The sequence below is a fragment of the Xiphophorus couchianus genome, chromosome 9 (assembly GCF_001444195.1).
Source record: "Xiphophorus couchianus chromosome 9, X_couchianus-1.0, whole genome shotgun sequence".
Classification (NCBI taxonomy): Eukaryota; Metazoa; Chordata; class Actinopteri; order Cyprinodontiformes; family Poeciliidae; genus Xiphophorus; species Xiphophorus couchianus.
Window position 1 is genome coordinate 6,296,400 of NC_040236.1, and position 20,650 is coordinate 6,317,049.

The window sequence follows — 20,650 nt, forward strand, 5'->3', positions numbered from 1 at the left end:
AGATGACTTCAAATTACTTTTATTCCCTTGAACTTAATTTAAAGAAAAAAAAAGTTCACAACAAATTTGTATGAGGATGGTGAAACAAGTGGGGAACAAGATCAATTTATTTCCATCTGTTCACATCCTTGTTAATGCAAATTGTGCATTCACATTTTTTTTGCTTTCAAGATGTTAAGCAAGAAAATAACAATAATAATAAGATGTCAGTGAGTTTAAAGGAAGAGAAAAAGAGAATAGGAGAGAATGGATGACTCCGCTCACCACATCCTTTGTGGTAAAAGGACAAGACTGCTCTTTCACCTCCCACATCCTTGGGCCACACACAGAAACAGGCCTGAAAATCCCCGTACCTGTACAACGTTTTCATTTTTATTTGTTTCCTCACAAATAAACCCTGCTCTGGTTTTGTTCTTGCCACTCTACCCATGCCGCACAGCCCAGCCTGCTAAATTACTGAGAAGTGGCATCCTGCATATTCCACACAGCAGCTATTCTGCATCTTTCTGTCTCATTCCCACCAGGTCTCTTCCTGCCTCTGTCTTCCAGGGAATCCTTTCTGATTCCTATAGCTTGAGCCTCTTTTCTGCTTTGACGTAGGATGTGTGGGTGTTGGTTTCCGCTAAAGAGGGTCATTATCAACAACAGAATTGAAGTTGTTTTCTAATTTTGCATGGGTGGAGGTGGACAGGGAATAGTTGAACCAACTGTAGAGTACATGAGAGACAACCAGATGTAGTATCCTCCAACTACAACAGAAAGGCCTTTTGTGCTTTTTCTTTTACTCTGGAAAGAAGTCTGATCTTTGTGCTTGGGACTGATTCCCAGTTTGGAAATCTATTCATACCTACATGAGAGACAGGCTTACTATTTGACAGTCTACAACAAATTCAACTACTTACACTGGGTAGTGTTTGTTTCACATCAAAAAGAATAATCATTTCCAAGAAGAACATTTATTCCTTCAGAATAATGCAAATCATGCAATGGAAACAACCATTGAGATGGGATTCTTAAAATCCCATCTGAAATTAATTTGGGTTATTTTCATAATACAAACTACTCATTTAAAGCATTTTACAAAAGACTAACATCCAATTAAAGCTCCTGTTTTATAGAAACAATATAATCACACAGTCGGATTCAAATCCTGTTATTTATTGTGCAATTAGGTGTGCCTTTCCATTTCTGATGGCTTCTTCCAGGAGGATAATGCACTGTGGCCCAGGCAAAAATCATCTGGAAGTAGTTTGACATTTTTTTAGTATTGTTTTATAAAATGTTTTTATTAAACCTTTATTTAATTAGATAAAAAACAGTACTGTGAATTTACTGTACTCCAGTGATCTCCCCAGTTACCAAATGTCAACCCAAAAGACCACCTTTAGGATATGCTGAAACAGAAGATTGGTATCATGGTTTTATCAACACATCTGCAGCAATTATGTACCAATAGCTTAAAGGAAATATCTAGTTGGTCTAAGCTCAGTATACCCATCTTGCTGTGGTAGGAACATAACAGAGTGCTGAAAGTAAAAGGTAAAAATACTTCATACACAACTAAACAGGACTGAGTTTGAGGGTGTTGGACAGGAGACTTACACTTAATGGCGTAGGTATAATAAAGGGAAATGTTTTCTTTTTCAATAAAATGTTCAGATGAGGTAAGACAAAAAAAAACAAAGAACAGTCACAACAACAGATGATGAATTTATGTTTGAGAACAAAGTATTCTGGTAATTGCACTCCTGAAATATGCATGAGGAACATTCTTAAATGGGGAAGTGCTCTTGCTAATGTGTTGTACATCTGAAGGTTCAGAGCAATCCTTTTGTGTTGTCCAAGTGACGCGCTTCACAGGAAGGGCACGGACAAAACCCTTGTTGCTGTCTACACACAATTTTTCCCACCTGCACCTGTCACAGCAGACGCAACAGCAGATTGTCTGAATTATTAACACACAAACAAAGTGACACAACTGAGGGTCACTCAGCTTTTAGGGAATATGTATATTGTGCCAAAAAAAAAAAAAGGTTTGCTCAGGGAATGAGGATGAGAACACGAACAAAAACCTTCAGTTTGTAAGAGTTCAGAACTGAATGGGCAATGTTAGAGACTTGGCTGCAAGTTTTTAGGGTCTTATGTTTGGTGGGTTTTGAAGACAAAGAACTGATCAAACTAAGGAGACAGACTTCTTATTTTGTTGGATACATCAGGTTGTATCCAACTTGACGTGAATAACTTCTTAAAGTGGATTACTATCTTCCCATTATCTATTTGGAGAATTCTTTCTCTTGGTTACTCTTTGGACTTTCCCACATCAGGGTTTGAAGAGGCTCCCTCGTCAGAGAAACACACAAGATTTAACACCCCTGTTTCCCATCAAAGTCTGCCCTGTTTGTTCGCTGTCGATGTGTTTATTGGCCTGTCTGCATTACAACCTGCCAGTTTTTCTTCAACATGAGAATTACAGAATGGAAAAGAAATGGAACTGAATTGAGCTGAATTGAACTGAATTGAGCTGAATGCAACTGAATGGAATGTAATTTAGTAGGCAGTAGTTGAATTTAACTGAGTAGAAAATCATTGAATCAAGTGAAATTGAATCTAGTGGAACTGAATGGGAGTGAATTGACGGAAGAGGATTGAATGTAACTGGGTAAACTAGAATTGGAAACAATGGAAATGAATTGAACTGAATTGAATTTAGTGGGATGGAATTGAATACAATGGGATTCATTTGGAAAATTATTAAATGGAGTGTGGATGTTTGATTGCTGCACAGAGGTCTGGAAGCCTGTGTCCAGTCTCTAATTTTAATGGGTTAGACCTAGATAACAGAAAGCCTCTTCGGCCTTGATGGACTTGAGAGTGAACTTGGCTTTGGGGAATAGTCCAATGTGCCAAAAGAAATAGGTCTGCTCAGGGAATGCTTTGCAGTTGTTTTGTGGGTCAGATATGTTGCTCCACTCATGAGTCAGACCTTTTTCTGGTTTTTGAGATGTTGTAACACATGGAAATATGTAGTGAGAGAAAAGATAAAGGGAAACAGGAAGAGCAAAGAGGGAGTTTTCTGAGGTCTGTTAACTAAATATACGGAGTCAATAAATAGTATCACAAAGCTATCTGTGATTGCATCTGTATCTTGAATCAAACCCCAAATATTCCACTTCAGCTGTCTTCCTTCAAGCTGTCTCATACATCGAAGCCAAGATAAACTGCAGATGCAGTTTCACTTTGTTGATTTATAGATGGCACTAGTGAGCCACTGCAGCTCCTTTGTGGCTTTGAGTCATGGCTTTTATCAGTAATAAAACAAATGTGTGAGAATGAAATGTTCTCTAATGTGCTCCTCTGGCATCACGGTTACTTCAATGAATAATTTTCATTTTTGAAATGCCATCAATAAAATCATAAAGGAAAAGAAAATACTTGCTTTGATGGAGGATTATTGCGAGTAACACCAACATGTTAAATATCTAAAGAGATATTTTCCTTTCATTGCCTTTAATTATGATCATAAAATAAAATAAAAAATCATAAAGGGAAGGGAAATGTGACGGGAAATGGCAAAGATAGCAGTTTACAAAACAATGCGACTTTTGGTATATCTTCTCTTTTTTGCTATTCTTAACTTTTTATTATACTGAAAGTTTCTCATTTTGAATTTTAAATTACAACTTCAACAATAGATGCACGACAAAGGTAAAATTGTGCTTTATATCTTGCATTTTCACCTTCTTGGCTATAATACACGGACTTAAAGGTTCTTATGAATGTACAACACAATTATCTAGAATTTAAGTTCTGTCTAAAGATTTAGTTGTTGATACAAAGTCTTAGATTTGTAAAAGTTGTTTTTATTTTTTTTCGTAACAGAGATTTCTTTTGGGGGGGTTGAAAATCACTATAGAGCCAACTAGTCACTTCTTCACACACATCTTCTGAGAGGGTAAATGTCAGTTATTGTTAAATTGTTAAATTGAATTCAAATGAGTCAAAAATTAAATATTGAGACATCTAAAGTGTAAAGCAGAGTTAACCAAATATTCTGGTTAAAAGATGAACTCATTCTTTTACGTCATGTACTTTATCCTTTTTATCTGTATTTTTTTTTTAGTTTTGTGCTCAATTATTTATGTAAAATATTTTTCTACATGGTATGTGATTGACAGTGGCCCTCGGCGTGTTTGTTGTTACGAGGCTTACAACAATTAACAGACACAAAGCTGGAATAGTTTGTGTTAATTAGTTTGGTTTGTGTGAGTTGAGCACTGAGGTGAGAAGTCTGTAACCAGGAATTACACAAAATATTTATTAAGCTCATCAATCTTCCTGTGCTTGTTGCTATGTCCTCCAGGGAAACATTAGGCAGTAATCGACCTTGAAGATCCACATTTGATCTTTTTAAATTATTTATCAGAAGCCGTTGATGTTGTGTGTTTTCTTTTGGAATCTTCTTCAGTTAATTCTAAGCGATTTGCTTTGAGAGAACATATTGCTGTATGTTGTTTTTCTTCTGGATAATTACACACAGAGTCTCAGATTTGATGGCTTCAGATCTTTATCAAATGTGCAAGCAATTGTCTAAATATGTAGTTACATAAGGGAGGTTGTTATTATGCCAAAAGAAATAATGCTCTAAATTGAAGACACAGTCAAAATTGTTTTTGCAACTATGTTTAAGTAAAAAAACTACATTAAACAAAACAATCAGGCATAATACTATGTCTTATTCTTTTTACATGACATTTGTAATATAGTAATATTAACAGACAATTCTGTTGGTGTTGGTTACTTAATTTAGGGCTGCATGATATCAGGAAAACTTGCAATTAAAACACAGTTGTTGAAACTTATATTATAGATTTAAGATTAATTTACATTTCTTTTCCTTTTTTTCATAACATTTCTTTCCTTAAAATTACTGCCAGCTATAGCGTCTCAAACACTAAAAATATATATATGACGTGAACATCATGGACAGTTTGAGGCCTTCCAATTGGGTAAATACATTTTTGACATGCAGAGTGGGAATGGATGACTCTTAAATTATGACATGCATCCATATCTTATGCAATATTGCATTAAAACAGTCCATTGCAATTGCTATATTGCAAACATGACTGCTTTTAGGTATCATTTTTCATGCTTTTGTAAAAGCAAAAACAAAATTTTAGTTGTATTATTGGAATAAACAACAAAAACAGTGATGATATACATAAAAATAATTTCAGTTTATTTGTTACCATCCTTTGCTCTGAAGGAAGACAATTTACTCTTGCTAACACTATAGCCACCAAAAAAAACTGGGTGACTGTGGCTCTATGGGAAGAGTAGTCGTCTTGCAGTTTGAAAGTTGTGGGCTTAATTTCAGCTGTCTCCTGCCACATGTTGATGTTTCCCTGGGCAAAGAACCGTACAAAAAATGCTTAACAATCTACAAATCCGTGTATGACTGTGTGCATTTGTGAGTGCGATTGAGTAAATGTGTCTCTTTTTACCATCAACTCTTTTGCATTTATAAATTTATAAATGCATGTCTACATAAATGGTTAAACCTCAGTCAGTATTTGAGAGGCAAGAAACACCTTGGAGAAGTTGACTGCTCATCACAGGACCAAAATAGGCAGTTTTAATGAAACTGGATTTAAATGTGGGACTTTAAAATCACCAGCTAACTTAACTTGGATATTTCTGAACTATGTGAGGACACCAAAGTACTTTGAGGGAAATATTCACAAAAGGTTCATGCAAACTCCACACAGAAAGGCTCCATAACATAGATTTGATCCAAACACCTGCCTGCTTGTGATGACATGCTGTATCAGCCACACCTGTACTAATATAGTATCGTATCAGATAAGATCACTTTGTATTAGCGCATAGGTACACCTGTGATAGAAGTGCCTGTGTAAAGTCATTGCCGTTCTGGTTTACACAAAGAGCACAAACATACTCAGCTCAGTTGACTTTAAGCTTTATTTTGTGTACCAAAGGATTTCAGTAACAGACTTAGCAACTTTATACTCACAAACAAAAGCTTTGTCAAGACGCATTGCCTTTTTATATGGTGTTTGTACTAGTTTGTGTCATTAGTGACAGTCAGACAGCACCCACTCATTATTATGGTTTCACTGAGAGAAATCAGTCTCTTGTCTTCGGTCGCAGACTCTTAATTACACCATATTACCAAACACCCATATCGGCCCTGACAGACAGCGAGAAGATGCAGCCTCGCTCAATCCCTCCATAAGTGACATAAGCTCATTACTCACAGTAAACATTGTTGCTAATCTGTGAACACAAGTCCTGACTTCTGCTGCCCTCTCTGCTGCATGCTCACCCCCTCAAAGATGATACACACACACTTCCCCTGCCGATGGCGAGTTGGGGCAATTCAGCCATCACGTATGGTGGTTTTCTAAGACCCTCAGTTAGATTCAAAGCTTTACTGTTCCTAACTGATTTTTTTTAAAAAAAGGGAAATTATGATGTTAACAGGAGATACTCTCTTAAGTGAGGTTGTTCTTGTTATTTTACAAGCTGTAAATTCCCTATTGAAGACATTTTGTGTCGAGAGGCAGTTAGTATTTCTGACTTCAGTTGAAAGTGTTTGCGGTGTCTACATGTTGGTCCATGCTTAAGAGCTTGTCTGTTGGGTAATTTAAGGGTTGCAAGCAACTTGCAAAATCTTGATGTAATGAGCTATGATCTCACTCATTTGAATGCTGTGGAATGATGATCCTGGAGCAAAACAACCATAGAGCAGAGGCAATGTTTGCGATGAGGACAGAGATGAAAGTTTAATAGGTTGATGAGTTATGGCATTAGATTCTAATCTTTATATTTGTAATTGTTTTAGTCTCTCAGTTAATAAAAGTGGTTCGGAATTCCTTATCAATGTGTGGAGGGCGCTGTTTTTACCTGTGTGTATTCATTAAAGTTTTAAATCAGGCTGTCATGTTTTTTATGAGCCGCTCCTAGACTTGTCTCCTGTCAACCAAACAAACAAGCTTTTATTCTCAGAGAGCGCAGGAGCTTCAGGTGCAATATGCTAAGAGCGCAGCTGCTCAACGGCATTCACATTTTGTTGATTTACAGGAATCTGTGATCATGCTGACAATTATGGATAATGCAAGATAAATAGAAATAAAGGTTAGAACACCTATTTAAAGTTAATTTTAGTTAATGGCCAGCATATTTATTGTGATAGTAAGATTCTTCTGAATTAACACGTTCTTAACTCAGTTTTTAACCATCAAATACTGTATGTGCAAATGTATATTTGCAAATATAATTTTTCTCATATTTAGACCTTTTTTAGTGCCAGCCTATAAGGCAAAACACAAAATAATGTGCTTGAGGGTTTAGTTTTTTTGTATTTCCAAGATCTTACTACATATTTGACAGAAACCCTCGAACGTTCCTACCTTTGCACCAGTGCTGGAGGAGAGTGCTAACATACAATAGTTTTGAAGTAGTTTTGAAGGCTGATGGTTGGCTATCATGAAGAAAGTTACACTACGAAGCTTACTGGAAATTGCATGTGCTGTAAGCAATCATCCCACTGTGATGAAACATTTTGTCTATAACATTCCTCTTGCTTCTACTGTTTTTGCTCAATATTTGTAAGTATATATCCAAAATGTACTGAATGTCTTTATTCACTTCTTCCTCTACCATTGCCAAACTACAACCATGGCACAGAAAAAAAATCAACATGATTATTCATAACTACTCCTTCTGTTCGCTGATTGGCCCAGTTGAAATTCTGCCAGAGAAATTGATCCTAATCGGAGAAATCTTAGATTAGGATCAAGATTTTGAAGCTCCCTTCAGTGCTTTTTTTGAAACACTGAAGGGAACTGAATGGAGCAAGATGAGAACTGAGCAGACTTATTTAGAAAGGCAGACCAGTATTAAATTAGTAAGGAAAATTTGATGGGATGAATGCCAAGCTCTTCTAAGTTTTACATCTAAAAAATGCATTTGTCCTTATCAGTTATTACATGAGTGTTTTATTATAGTCAGATACGACCCATCTTTGTGTGAAAAGACTAAATCTTCATATTTCGGTGGTGATTCTGTTGCAGTGGCTAAAGGACCGTCAAGGTTTTGCCTGTTTTTAAACATTTTCTGCTACAATCTCCTGCTAACTCATCCTGAACAAGTTGTCTGCAATTTTTCAGTTTTAGCATATATGTAATTCTAGATGTGTTCATGTATTGAAAATATGTGAAAGGTAATTTGGAGAAAGATCCAAATAATTATTTCTTTTCATGCTAGTTTGAAAAAAAATTACTGAAGAGACTCAAATTTATATTTTTAAAAAGAAGTTTATGGAATTGGCATAATATAAATAAATTTTAAAAAAGTATGTACGTGCTTTACTTTGCTCATTACCTTTATTACATTGTGTCTGTGATCAAATGATTTTTTTCTCTCTCTCTTTCTCTGTCATAAGGTGAGTGTTTGGCCACACACAGACTCTGCCGGTGCCTTTGGTCCAGCAGTGTACTCTTGCCAGACATATGAGTGGCAAATGGCAAAAAGATCATTAATCAAACTCTCAGCACGTGTTCATTGTTTCCTTCGGCCTTCCTGCCTTGGCTTCTTTCTTCTCGATTTTTCCAGCTCTGCTTCAGTGGAAAATATAGAGGTTCTTTCATTTAACTTGTCAGGATATTTCAGAGCTCTAAGAAATGTTATTTGTTTATTCAGGTGGGACAATTAAGATGTTTTATTTTTCTCTTAGTTACACATGTCTGTTAAAAACTCATATTTGTCCTTCAATTGCCTTTGAAAACTTGAATGCTCGTTTCCAAGCAGAGTCATTAATTCACACATTGCGTTCTTCACATGTCCTCACAAAAGGTGAAACAGGTGTGCTAGGGCCCCTGAAATCTGTCTGTTACCCTTTGCCTTTGGGGATGCTGTAGAATGACTGGTTAGATCATAAAATCTCCCCACTATCATCATTAATGTTGGTATCATCAGCAGTGACAAGAAACATCTCTGGCACTGTGAGAATCTAATCGCAAACTGAGATAAATGAGCTTGTCTATGTTATTTATGATGGCTGATTTTGTCACTGTGAAGAGGGGTTTTCGGTTTTCCACATAACCATCGATCATTTGTGCTGGCGTCTGGTAGGGCAAGTTATTCTGATGGACGGACAGGCTGAGGCAGATGAGTACTGAACTGTCAGGAGGCCTCCGACCTCCAACTGTTGACTTAAAGCCTGGAACCTCTTGGCACCGTACGAGCTTATTACAGAGACAGATTCCTGTAGTTGTTTTTGGTTTAGTGCAACCTGGTTTCCTCATCATTATTGGAAAAAATAAGGCAACACTGCTGCAATTACTTAAATTATCTTGAGTTGAAATATGTAAAACATAATCAGTTCTGATAGACGAGACATTTTCTCCGTCGTTGATCTGCACTGTCATCAACTTAATTGTACAAAGGAAAACATAGATTATGTTTCAACAATAAAATCTATCAGGTTTTAACTAGAAAAATTGTTGTTCAACTAGTATAATTTTCAAGTTTGTATAATAGGTTTTCATGCGACTACTATATCAATATTGAAAAAACTTTAATAGCTTTATTATAACATAATCAATATGTATAATGTAAGAACATACTATATTGTTCAAACATGAAGGGTGTATTGTTAGAACACAGTTCAGAAGCATAATGTGATATAGGATAATGAGGTTTGCTGAACCTCCCCAAATTTTCACATTTCAGGATGTTACTTCCCATATTTGGTATAAAATGTGGGAGTGATACCCATATTTTACAATAAGTACTACCAATTGTATTTTTAATGTAATTGGTATTGTATCATTAATACAATTGGTATTAATAAGTAATTAGTAAGTTTGATTTTCAGGCAGTTTAGTTAGTTCATCAGTTTATCACTTAGTTCAGCTTTAGATTTTGAATATGGCAGAATACAACACAGTACAGCTGAGTCAGGCATGTGCAGAAAACCATTTAGTTCAAAAATACCCCACAGCTGTTTTCTTTACAAAGAAACCATGGCAGGCCCCTTCTGAAGCGTGTAAACGGCTGTGGAAAGTGCCCACTTTGCAGATGGCTCGTCACAGACATGCTCAAACTGCAGTAACTGACCCTGAGATAGGTCTGATATGCCGCATGTCCTAAAGACGGTCAATTCGAAGAGAGGTGGGTTTGTGAGTTGGCAATTAGTGGCATCTACTAGAAAACCAAACGTTATTAGTCTGACGATCACTTATTCTCCTCCTTTTGCGTTCAGTGTGAGCAAACTCCAAAGAAAACACTTCAATGTTTTCTTTACTTTTCTTTTACTCTCTTCACGCTGTCTCTTTTACGCAACAGCATACACACACACTCTCTCTCTCACACACCCCCACATAATCAAAGTACTCAGAACTGAACATGAAATAGCACAGGGAGGAGTGGACCTCTCCATGTTTTATTTTTGTGTGAGAACTTGTGGAGATTGCATTCTTCTGTCTCTGTGTAACATCTGTTTTCCTTTTTTTTTTTGACATATTTGAACTTTGTCATAATGTAGCAAAGGGTTTGAGCCCTCTGACATTTCCAGCACTTTGACCATCCTTTCATTTAATTGCACACATAATGAGGGAGAAAACAAAAGAACTGGCCAGGGCAGGGATCACTCTTTCCTCTGAGGAGGGTAGTCATTTCTATTCAACCACCTGGGAATTTAAATGTTCCCATGATAAATCTTTCCAGCATCCCAGTGCCACTATGTGGTTATATCAGCTTTGGCATGAAGCTGAGCTAGCAATCTCAGCTCGGACTGTTTATAGATGTGTAGTCAGCCCAGACCACCACAGCAAAGAGTTTACAATAATATTCTTCAAGTGATGCCTGTTGCAATAAAAGTGTCTCGCCTGGTGCAGCAAAACCAATGTGTTGTGCTGATCTTATTATTCTCAAATTAAAGAGTCGTGCTCCGGGCAGCAGGGCTATAAACTGTGGAACTTCAATAAAACCAAATTCCCCCCCTTGCCAGTTGATTCTCTGCCATTGAACACTCGTGTAAAATGTATGTGTATTGAAAAGAGAGCTAGCTCAGCATGCTGAGACATTTTGTTTCCACGTAAATTTAATTCAGTTTACTGTTTATTGGTTGTATAAAAGCCACAATTCTGACCTCAAATGACATTTTAATGACATTTAAGTATGCTGTTCCAAGTCAAGTAACATGACAACTGTGTCTATTAACGGCAAAGTTTTGGATTTTAATCAGCTGGGGTGTGGTTAAAGAGCAAAGTAGAAAGATGATACATTTATGATATGCAGCTTAGCTAATTAAGGAATGTTGAGACTTGACATTTTACCTTCCCTATGGTATGGTACATTGATGGAATTAATTATTTTGGGGAAATCACTTGTGGAAGGTAAATCCTCATCCTCATTTTAGAATAACAGACAATAATTACAAATAAATTGGCTATTTCTTAATTTTTTAAGGTAATTCAAACATTTTCCCTAATATTTTTCACTAGCTAGTTATAGTAAATTGGGCATTTTAATCATCACATTTGACATTTTGATCAAATGTCACAACCATGCAAAGTCTATACAGACACAGAAAACACATAGTTGGCAGACATTTGCAAGAAAGTGACAAATAAAAAAATCCCAAATTTCAAATTGAAAAACGTAAGACTGAAAAATGTTTTTAAACCCAACTACTAACAATTTCTTTTGATTTTGTTGGGGTATTTGTTTGAGATAAAGAACTCTGTTATAGTAAATTACTTTTTTTTCTGTTTACTGTTTTTGTTTTCTGTTTACTACAAAAATATAGGTTTTTACATCTTTAATAGTTATCTTTAAATATGTTTTTAAAGGTTAAAAAACATTCTTAGCCTTTAGGATAATAATAAGTGGCATATAATTGCATCTAGTGTGTTTTAGTGTCTGATAAAAAACAAAAACAAAATTTGAAGTAAGTTAAACAAAAAAATGGTTGGAAAAGTGTACTTTGTTTTTGCCAAGTTATATGATGTCCAGGAAAATGTAGTAATTTGAAGAAAACAATTGTGACCAGAGCTCGGAATGTCAAAGCATTTGTGAGGTCCATCCTCGGCGTGAGCCTCCACAGCTGCTGATGCCTGCCAGTTCAGAGAGGTCTGGCTCTCCGTCTTTTGTTACCGTGGATTGTGTTGTAACTTGTATCGTTTTGGAAGCTGAGCCCTCGGATGGGGAGCCGGGGGAAACAGCTCGGGGCCAGATGTTTCTCTCTTTTTCTGCTCCTCTTTGACATGTCTTCATTCAGTGTACATATATAGACCCTTCTTAGGTTTAGGAGACATGAAGGCATTACCAGAGTGTCAGTCACCACCTTACTGCCCTTGGGGAGATCTACAGGAACACTCACATGCTGTTACATGGAGCAGCTATAGGTAACTGCAGTGCAGTCTTCGTGGTTATACTCGGTTCTTCTCTCACTTATTAGCTTCGACGGGTGGGTTAAGTAAGAAAATATGCCCCACCAAAACCACACAAGAAGACTCAGCACCACTGCTCCTTATTCTACAGATTAATGGATCTTACTGCAGATAGTTCTGTATTTGATTTAATTTAAAATTATTAGTTAAAACCTTTAGAAATTAACCATCAGTTAATGTTTTACTGTCTTAGTTTGGTTCTGAGACAACCTTAGTCTTTACGATAAAAGGACAGATGTATCTAGAAATACTAGTTTACCACTTAAAGGTTTCTCAGGGGTTGAAAAAACACAAATGTGGCTTTGGAAGCCAACTGAAGAATTTTTTTTATTGCTTTTATAGGTTGTAAACAGAAGTGGGTGTTTCTGGGAAGTCTTTTATCGTATGTGCACAGCCACACCATATAAATATCCCAGTAATTATAACCTCAGTCACAAAGTTTAACAGTTTATGATCAAAACTATTGATACAAAATAAACCTTTAACTTTAAGGTGTCTGTTAAATGCATTATTTTACAGTTTAAAGGCCAATTTACACTCTATTATAGCTTTCTGGCTGGCTTTGAAGTATGAGTAATAACATATTGACCATGTGTTATGTTTTTTAGGAAGCCTCACTTTGAAACAAATAATTGAAAACATGTCAAATATTTAAATTTGTAGTATTTAAACAATAAAAACAGTTCATAGACTCATCATGGGCGTGCACGTCGTATAAATGTTTTGTCTGGACGGTGTTTGTTCCAGGAAGAAATGATTATACAGCAACAAACTGCCATAATATCTAAAGACACAAATTAGGTTCAGAATTTTAAATTTATTGGTGACTTTGACTAAACCATAGAGAATGAAACTTACACATGCAGGCTTAAATGGAAAGATACATTCACATGAACACTTTTAAACAGAATGACACCTTGAAGACACTTATATTCAATCATCATGATTTATTGGAGGTAGTGGTTCATCTTTGCCAGCATAAATATGAGATGCTTGGTGGCTCTAGTATCATTCACAATTATAAGAAAATGAGGAAGTCTAGGGAACTTGTGGTAAGGGAAAGTTATGCTGCCTCTTATACAAGGTGGAGGGGGAAAAGAAAGAACATTATCTCAATTCCTAGACACAACTTAGCATTCTGGCAGGAATTTATAAGGCAGGCCAACATTAGGCTACTAGAATAGATGTTCTATGTTGTTGAAGCCCATGATGAGTGGCTGTTAATGTACTTCTCTCTAGAACTGTTGTTTTTGAAATAGGGTCCAAACACTACGTTTGTAGTTAGAAGTACATTGTGTAAGCATATCTCTCAAACAGAGGTAAGGTAAGGTAAGTGTATTTATGTAGCACATTTTCAGCAGCAAGGCAATTCAAAGTGCTTTGGAGGATAATATTCAAACTAATTAGCTTGAGTTCAATAATTCCTGTACAGGATGGGAAGATTTTTTTTTCCCAATCTGATTGTTTGTTGTCAGAAAACAGTGTATTTTTAGACTTTAAAAAAAGAATGAGTGAACTGGAGCAGTTTAGATAAATTGTAGGAAAACGTATACATATATTCAAAATAATTCTGTTTATAGGACTACATTTTTCTTCACTTTTACATTATTTTACCTAAATTTGAGACCTTAAGACAATTATTTTCTGTCCATTACTGTATTATATCTTCTCAAACAGCCTATGTAAAGCCTCCACCTTGAGGTGTGATTGTTGTATCTGCAAAGACATTTAAAAATCCTGTCATAACTTAGACGATAATCCCATCCCGAAGGACATTGTTGAAAGAGCTGATGCTGTCAGCGACTGTACATGTTGACTGTTTAAACACACTGCACCAAGACCTATTCAGACAATCACAGAGCTTTTACACACTCAGAAAACAGAACAGAAACACTGTAAAAACCATCAACCTCAATGAGCCCGTGATTAACTGACAGGAGTGGCTGCCAGCACAGACTTGGCAAAGCACCAGCGGTGTCACTGTGGTATGTTGTTGTTTGCTTACATGTGTAACCGCACTAAGGAGATCGTCACAGACACAATACTAGCTCTCATTTCTCTATGTGAGCGTCTGTTGATACTTGCTGTAAGATTGGGAGATGATCCATGACAGCTACGTGACTGGCAGGTCTCTGCAGAATCCCTCAACTGTCATTTTCAGTGGGAGAAGAACATATTCTTATGAATTTCAGCAACAACTCTTCACCTGAAAGGAAAAAGGCACGATTATCATGTATGATAGAGCATTTTATATCAAACAATTCTGATATATTTGTAGATTTCTTAAAATTCAACCACCCACTTCTAAAGGTTTCGTTCTGACCCTTATTTGTTTTCTGTGATTCCATAACAGAAACCTCTGAGAACATATGAAAACTGTCTCTGTGCTTGTTTTCCTTCAGTCTCAACCAGACAGGACGTGAACACTGGGTGATGAATATGCAGAAAAAGTGTAAAGCATCTCTACAACGGAAGAGATTTCATATGCGAGGCCTTGAATGGCTCTCTGTGTGCAGAAGCACTGTACCCATTCCCATGCGGTAAACGGGTAAGGTGACCCAGGCTGGACAGGTTGCGGTCAGCCTTACCGGGAAAGCGGAGGGTTTAAGAGTTGAGGGTTGTTGTAATTTTGGCTGCTTGGGCGGAAGAGCAGTGTAGAGGTGAGGACAGAGAACTCTGTGAAAACATAATTAAGACCGGACACAAGATACGAGTGTGGACTTACATTCGCATGAACCGGTTGAGGACCAAAACATGTTGGAATCACTTGATCAAAGGACTTTTAAATTACGAGACAGATTTTTAATGGACAGTCATAGATGGTTATCTCTCTTCATGCAATACTTTGTTAAAGAATACTTTTAACACTGGCAAACTTTTTAAATGAAGTAGTGCTTGTGTCTTTCCATTGCTGCTCAGTCCCTTTCTGCTTCCATAGCTGTAAACAAACCAAATTGTATCAGCATTCCTGAACCATTACTTTGTGAGATAACAGTCATAAAAATTCTACTCGTGAGATTTTCGTCTGAATTACTATTTGCTCCTGTTGACTTTTGAGTCAATAAAATCACATTCATGTACAATACAGAAAGCAAACACAATTAAATCATAAATGCGTATCAAATTAGCCCAACTTGAACTAAAAGCCTCTTAGAATAAAATTGTCATCAGCTGCTTTGTGAAAGTATCCACAGTCCGGTTTTTAAAAGTATTTTAAGTACAAACTATACAGAAGGTTTGGCAGTCTATTCCACTGCCTGAGTGCAACAGCCTGGAAAGACTGGTCTCGTGGAGTTTTGATAAAATATTGTTTTTCAGTATTTTTCAATTTAAATCTTCTCCAAGTCTTTTGATAGTACAGTCATTTTGGTTAACTGTCTTCACCAGATCCTAGTATAATTTTTATGTACTCGAGTACAGTTTTTTTTTTCTTTCATTTTTGACTGGACTAGGCGTTGTCAGACGCTTTACTGAAGGAATGCATATTAGTTTGAACTGTAACTTGAGAGTACGTCCCAGAGTCCTCCCTGCTGGAGTTTCTGTGAAAATAATCGAGTTATGTTCTTTAGCAAGCAGCTGGATAGCCAGAGGTTGAGTTTGTGGTTTCGCCAGGTTGCTGGTGGATCGTGGGATAGTTCGGGTCAGCAGACTTTCTTCTTACATGTGCTCATGTTGGCTTATCATTTTCCACTTCAGCCACAACGCTCTTATAGCCACCTAATTGTGTGGCAGTTTTGCAATATAGTGAAATACTTCCAAATTTCATATCCAAGCAACCATCCCCTCATGTTCTCTTTTGGGGATTGCATTGTGGTTGTTTCCCCTGTCCTTTCCTGAAAGTAATCCTGTTACATGTTTCTTTGACTCCATCTTCCGCTGATATTGGAAAAGCACTGCAGGATAAAGGAATCTGCTGCCATGCATAGCAAAGAAAGGCTTTCCACTGATATCCAAAACTTCAAGCAGAGCACTTCCCCTTCCCGAAAAGCCTTCCTTACCACAGGCCTCCTCCAAAGACCAGCTTCTCAGCAACAGTCCGCCCCGGCATGCCGACCCCTGTTCCTGCGTTCCCGCTCTCGTGAGCTAGGCAGGCGGAGCTGGGCTGGACTAAAACTCAGGCAATTGTCTTCTCCTAAGCTGTCTTTGTGCTTTTGAATGTGTCTTTGTGTGTGCGTGCATCTCCACGTGGATTTGTAAAACCGTGAATCGTGAGTTTCTGCTGATGATATGCTGATGGCATTTAAGGCCATGTGACCAACAGAGGGCCACACACAGGAAAGTGTCCACTGTTCGGGTAATAATGCATGAGTAATAGGGCAGTGGTTTCGGAAAAGATTATGTTTAAGCCATTTGAATGTCAGCAAAGACAAAGTACAGCATCAACCTGTTTGCTTTCTACAATAATTCTACAATAATTACATTGGATTAGAGGAAAATACAGCATGAGTAGCAGAATGAAAAGAAATAGCTTTTGTTGGTCTATTGAAGCATATTAATAAGAACAGAAGAATGAAGAAGCATCATACAGAATAATTGTAGCAAATTGTCACAAGAGAATTGATCCAAATTGCTGCATTTCAAATGCCTCATGTTCCCACCAAACTCTTTTGCCTACAATTTATATAAAATACAAACTTCAGGTGGTCAAATAGAGAAAATTTGTCACCATAAAGACACTATCTCATAAAATCAGACTAAAAATATGTATTTTTTTCCTCGTTTTTCCAAATAATTACTACAGCTACACTCCATTCAGTAGCTTGTAGAAGAACCTTTAGCAACAATAACTTGTTAATCCTTATCTGCCTGTTTAGGACGGTTCCACATATTGTTGTGGATACATTTTGGTCACTCTTTAGTGTGCTTTTTCACTTTATTAAGGCCTGCAGACATTCGTGTCTGCACCTCTGTCTTAAGACTTCAGCTGTTGTACAGATGGTCTCACATTTTACTCAGGAATATGTTGGTATACAGAGGAGTTTGTTGATGTCCTTACTGCAGACTACTCTGGTCCTGTCAGTACAAAATAAAATAAAATAAAATCATAACCCCTCCACCACTGCCCTTGGCAGTTTGTATGATATATGTGTGAATATCCTGTGTTTAACTTTCCTCAAAATGATGTCGTTTGTTATGGCCAAACAACTCTACTTTACCATCACCCATTTAAAAGACATTGTTCCAGAGTTGCAGTCCTATGTTGTGCTGCTATATTATTAGTTTTGATAAAAGATGCCAACTTTGTCAACCCTTCTAAACAAGCCATTCTTACTTTCAAAATCATGCTGCTATGAGTTTTCACATTTTTCATGCTAACTGAGACCTTTTGAAGCTAAGGTTGAACTTTTGGGTTGTTGCTAAGATCTTTTGATCTGATATTTGCTGGGATGTCCACTCCTGGGAAGCATGACAACCATCTCAAATGTTCTCCACTTGTAAAAATTCTCTCTATGGAATGATTGACTTCAAATAGTTTGGCAATTACCTTACAAATGGCTTGAAATAACAAGCAGATGAAATGTCTAAAATCAAACTCATAAAACACGCGGCAGCAATTTGGAAATAATTCTGTTCAATTATTTAGACGTTTTTCTTTTGCATCTATATGCTTCAAATACTTGTTGGTGTCTTTGCAATGTTGTCTTCGGACTTGATTCTGTGGCTGGACTGTAACTTTAAGAGTTAACAATGTTGTGTCAGAGCAGTGTCAAACCTGTAGGCTATCTGAAGCCATTATAATAGAGATAAATGACAGAGATTAAATTTCCATCTCTGCCCAAGCTCCACAACATTATGTTAAGACTGATGACTGGTATTAACGTGGATTACCGGCTGTGTGTGTCTGTCTGTTTATACACACTGAGCTAATTTTAGCCTTTGTGCAAATATTCTTGTATTTACAGGCCTGTTACACTTCCTCCACACAGCACACAAACGTTCAGGTCACATGTGAATGTTTCGTAAGTTATGTCTCTGTGTGAGCAGAATGAGCTTTAGAAAGCAGAATTTTAATCGATCATTTTTTATTCCCTTAAATTGTACATTTTGTATTTTTAGACGGATCAGAGTGGATTTGGCTAGCCCTCTTTTAAAAGTACAGGTCTGCATGCTGATCTGTGGGCCTGAACCTGAGTCACCTGTTTTAAGTTGGACAAGAAAGTTTAAGTGTGATAGCATTCTTAGCAAAATTATTACATTTTCCTTTTTTTTTTGTATTTTAAGAATGCAAAAGATGATGTTACAATGAAGTGGGTATTGTTATGCGAGAGAGGAATGAAACAGGAACGTGGAGGGGGGGAGGCGTTGAGATAAGAAAGTGCTAATGTCTCTAATTCACTCCAGATGAAAGCTTTTGGGCTGACGGGGTTGGGATGAATGAGAAATGTCGGCCACGCCTACATCACACCATTTTTTAATGAGTCTCCTAATGTTGAAAGATGGGTTGTAACCATAGAAATAAAGAGCAAAACACACATGGTCACAAACGTGATCTCCTCTAAAGTGTAGGTGGTTCATTAGTCTCATTCAACCATGCAGTCTTCACTGTGTTTTTAATTTGTCTTTGCGTCAACAGTGTCCCAGCCTGAGGAAGCTTCAAAGGTTTCTGCGTCACGGTTTGATTACATACTCAGGAAATTAGATGTAGGAAATTAAACTTATGCACTAATTTTCACCTGTTTAACCCTTAATTCTTTTTTCTCAGTATTTTAAATTTTGAAAGGAATTTCTTATTAATTTTAAGTAAGAAATTTTGAGCTTTAGAGTTTAGATGAGAACTGTATTTCTTTGCATACTTTGAAGATGCACATAGATATGTCTAGGTAGATATCTTTATTGGAACTTTTTTAATTTGACATCTGGTTATGAGTTTTTTCTTCCACATAACATAAATCCCCATATTTACACTTTTTTCAAATGGCACCAATCAGACATCTTTAACTGCTGGATCATAAACTGGATCCTGCTTGTTGTCATGTCTACGACGGTCATGCAGCTGTTGAGCTGTTTCTGTCCAGGGGGTCCTGGGTGGACTCAGAGAGAGGTGTGAGGATTCCAGAAGGCTGTGTGAATCCAAAGCCATAATTCCCATGGTGTAACAAAGTTCCACAGTGGAGTCTTCAGATGACCTTTTAAAATCAAATTTCATGTTAATTTAAATACCAGAAAAAATATTAACACTACAAAAGCAAGTCATTTAACAATTGGTCCAGTCCAGCAAAAACAATAGTTATTTATTTATTTTGGATGCCAGAAGGCTAAAAAAGTTTTAAAATCTCGCTCTAAACCTTAACGTCTGTTTGTCTGTGTAATGAAAATAAAGGTGGCGCCTTTTGCTTCAAAGGTGTGCCATACAAATGTAAGAATGTTATGAGAATGTGTCCAGTTGACAAAACTATAGAATAAAAGCAGCAAGCTGCAACAATAACATCATGGAGCATAGTTTACAAAAAGCAACAGCAGGGCAGAGCTGTGTTTCCACATGGGAAGATTAGGGTCAGGATTTATATCACTGACTTCCGCTGCTCACAAGGAGGATATTTATCAAGTGAACAGTGCGGGATGGGATGTTTGTATGCACTGCCAGATGGAAAGGAGCATGGTGGATGTTGGTGAGGGAAAGATGTTTGGGAATGATGGAGTAAAGAGGGGGAGTTGCTAGAGAAGAATGCATCAATTTAAGTCATTCTGAATTGTTGTCTATGTTATCCGAGTATTGTGTACATCACAGCTAAATGGACCAGCAACAGCTTTACTTTAGGTAGCTGGAGAAACAGAAGACCAGAATGCAATAGTTGTCCCTAAGGTCTGGTAAGGAGTCTCATGTATGGGAGGTTTTTCATCACCTTTACAGTAAAACCTTACTTTGAAGTAATGGTCCTGCTATGCTGATTAATTAAAGTGTTAAGAGTTACACTGCTGGGGGAAGTAGTTATCAGTTGTTGGGGATAACAAGGATCCATCAGCTTTTTAGTTACCTGTAATGAAAAACAGAACAAAATCCAGTAAGTACATTGAACAATTAACATGTATTTTAAAAGTAGGACAGAATAGAATGATAGTAGTTATAAAAACATCAATGAAAATGCAATGAAACAACAAAATAGAATACATATTGAGTAAGCCACAGAAATGATGCATTAAAGCTATAGTATGTAACTTTAAAAAAAAAA

General features: G+C 36.9%; 1 protein-coding gene across 1 annotated transcript in view; it reads left to right on the forward strand.

The window, feature by feature from the left end:
• gmds (GDP-mannose 4,6-dehydratase) overlaps nucleotides 1–20,650 on the forward strand; it is a 173,006-nt gene that overhangs the window by 17,906 nt on the left and 134,450 nt on the right. The window lies entirely within an intron of this gene.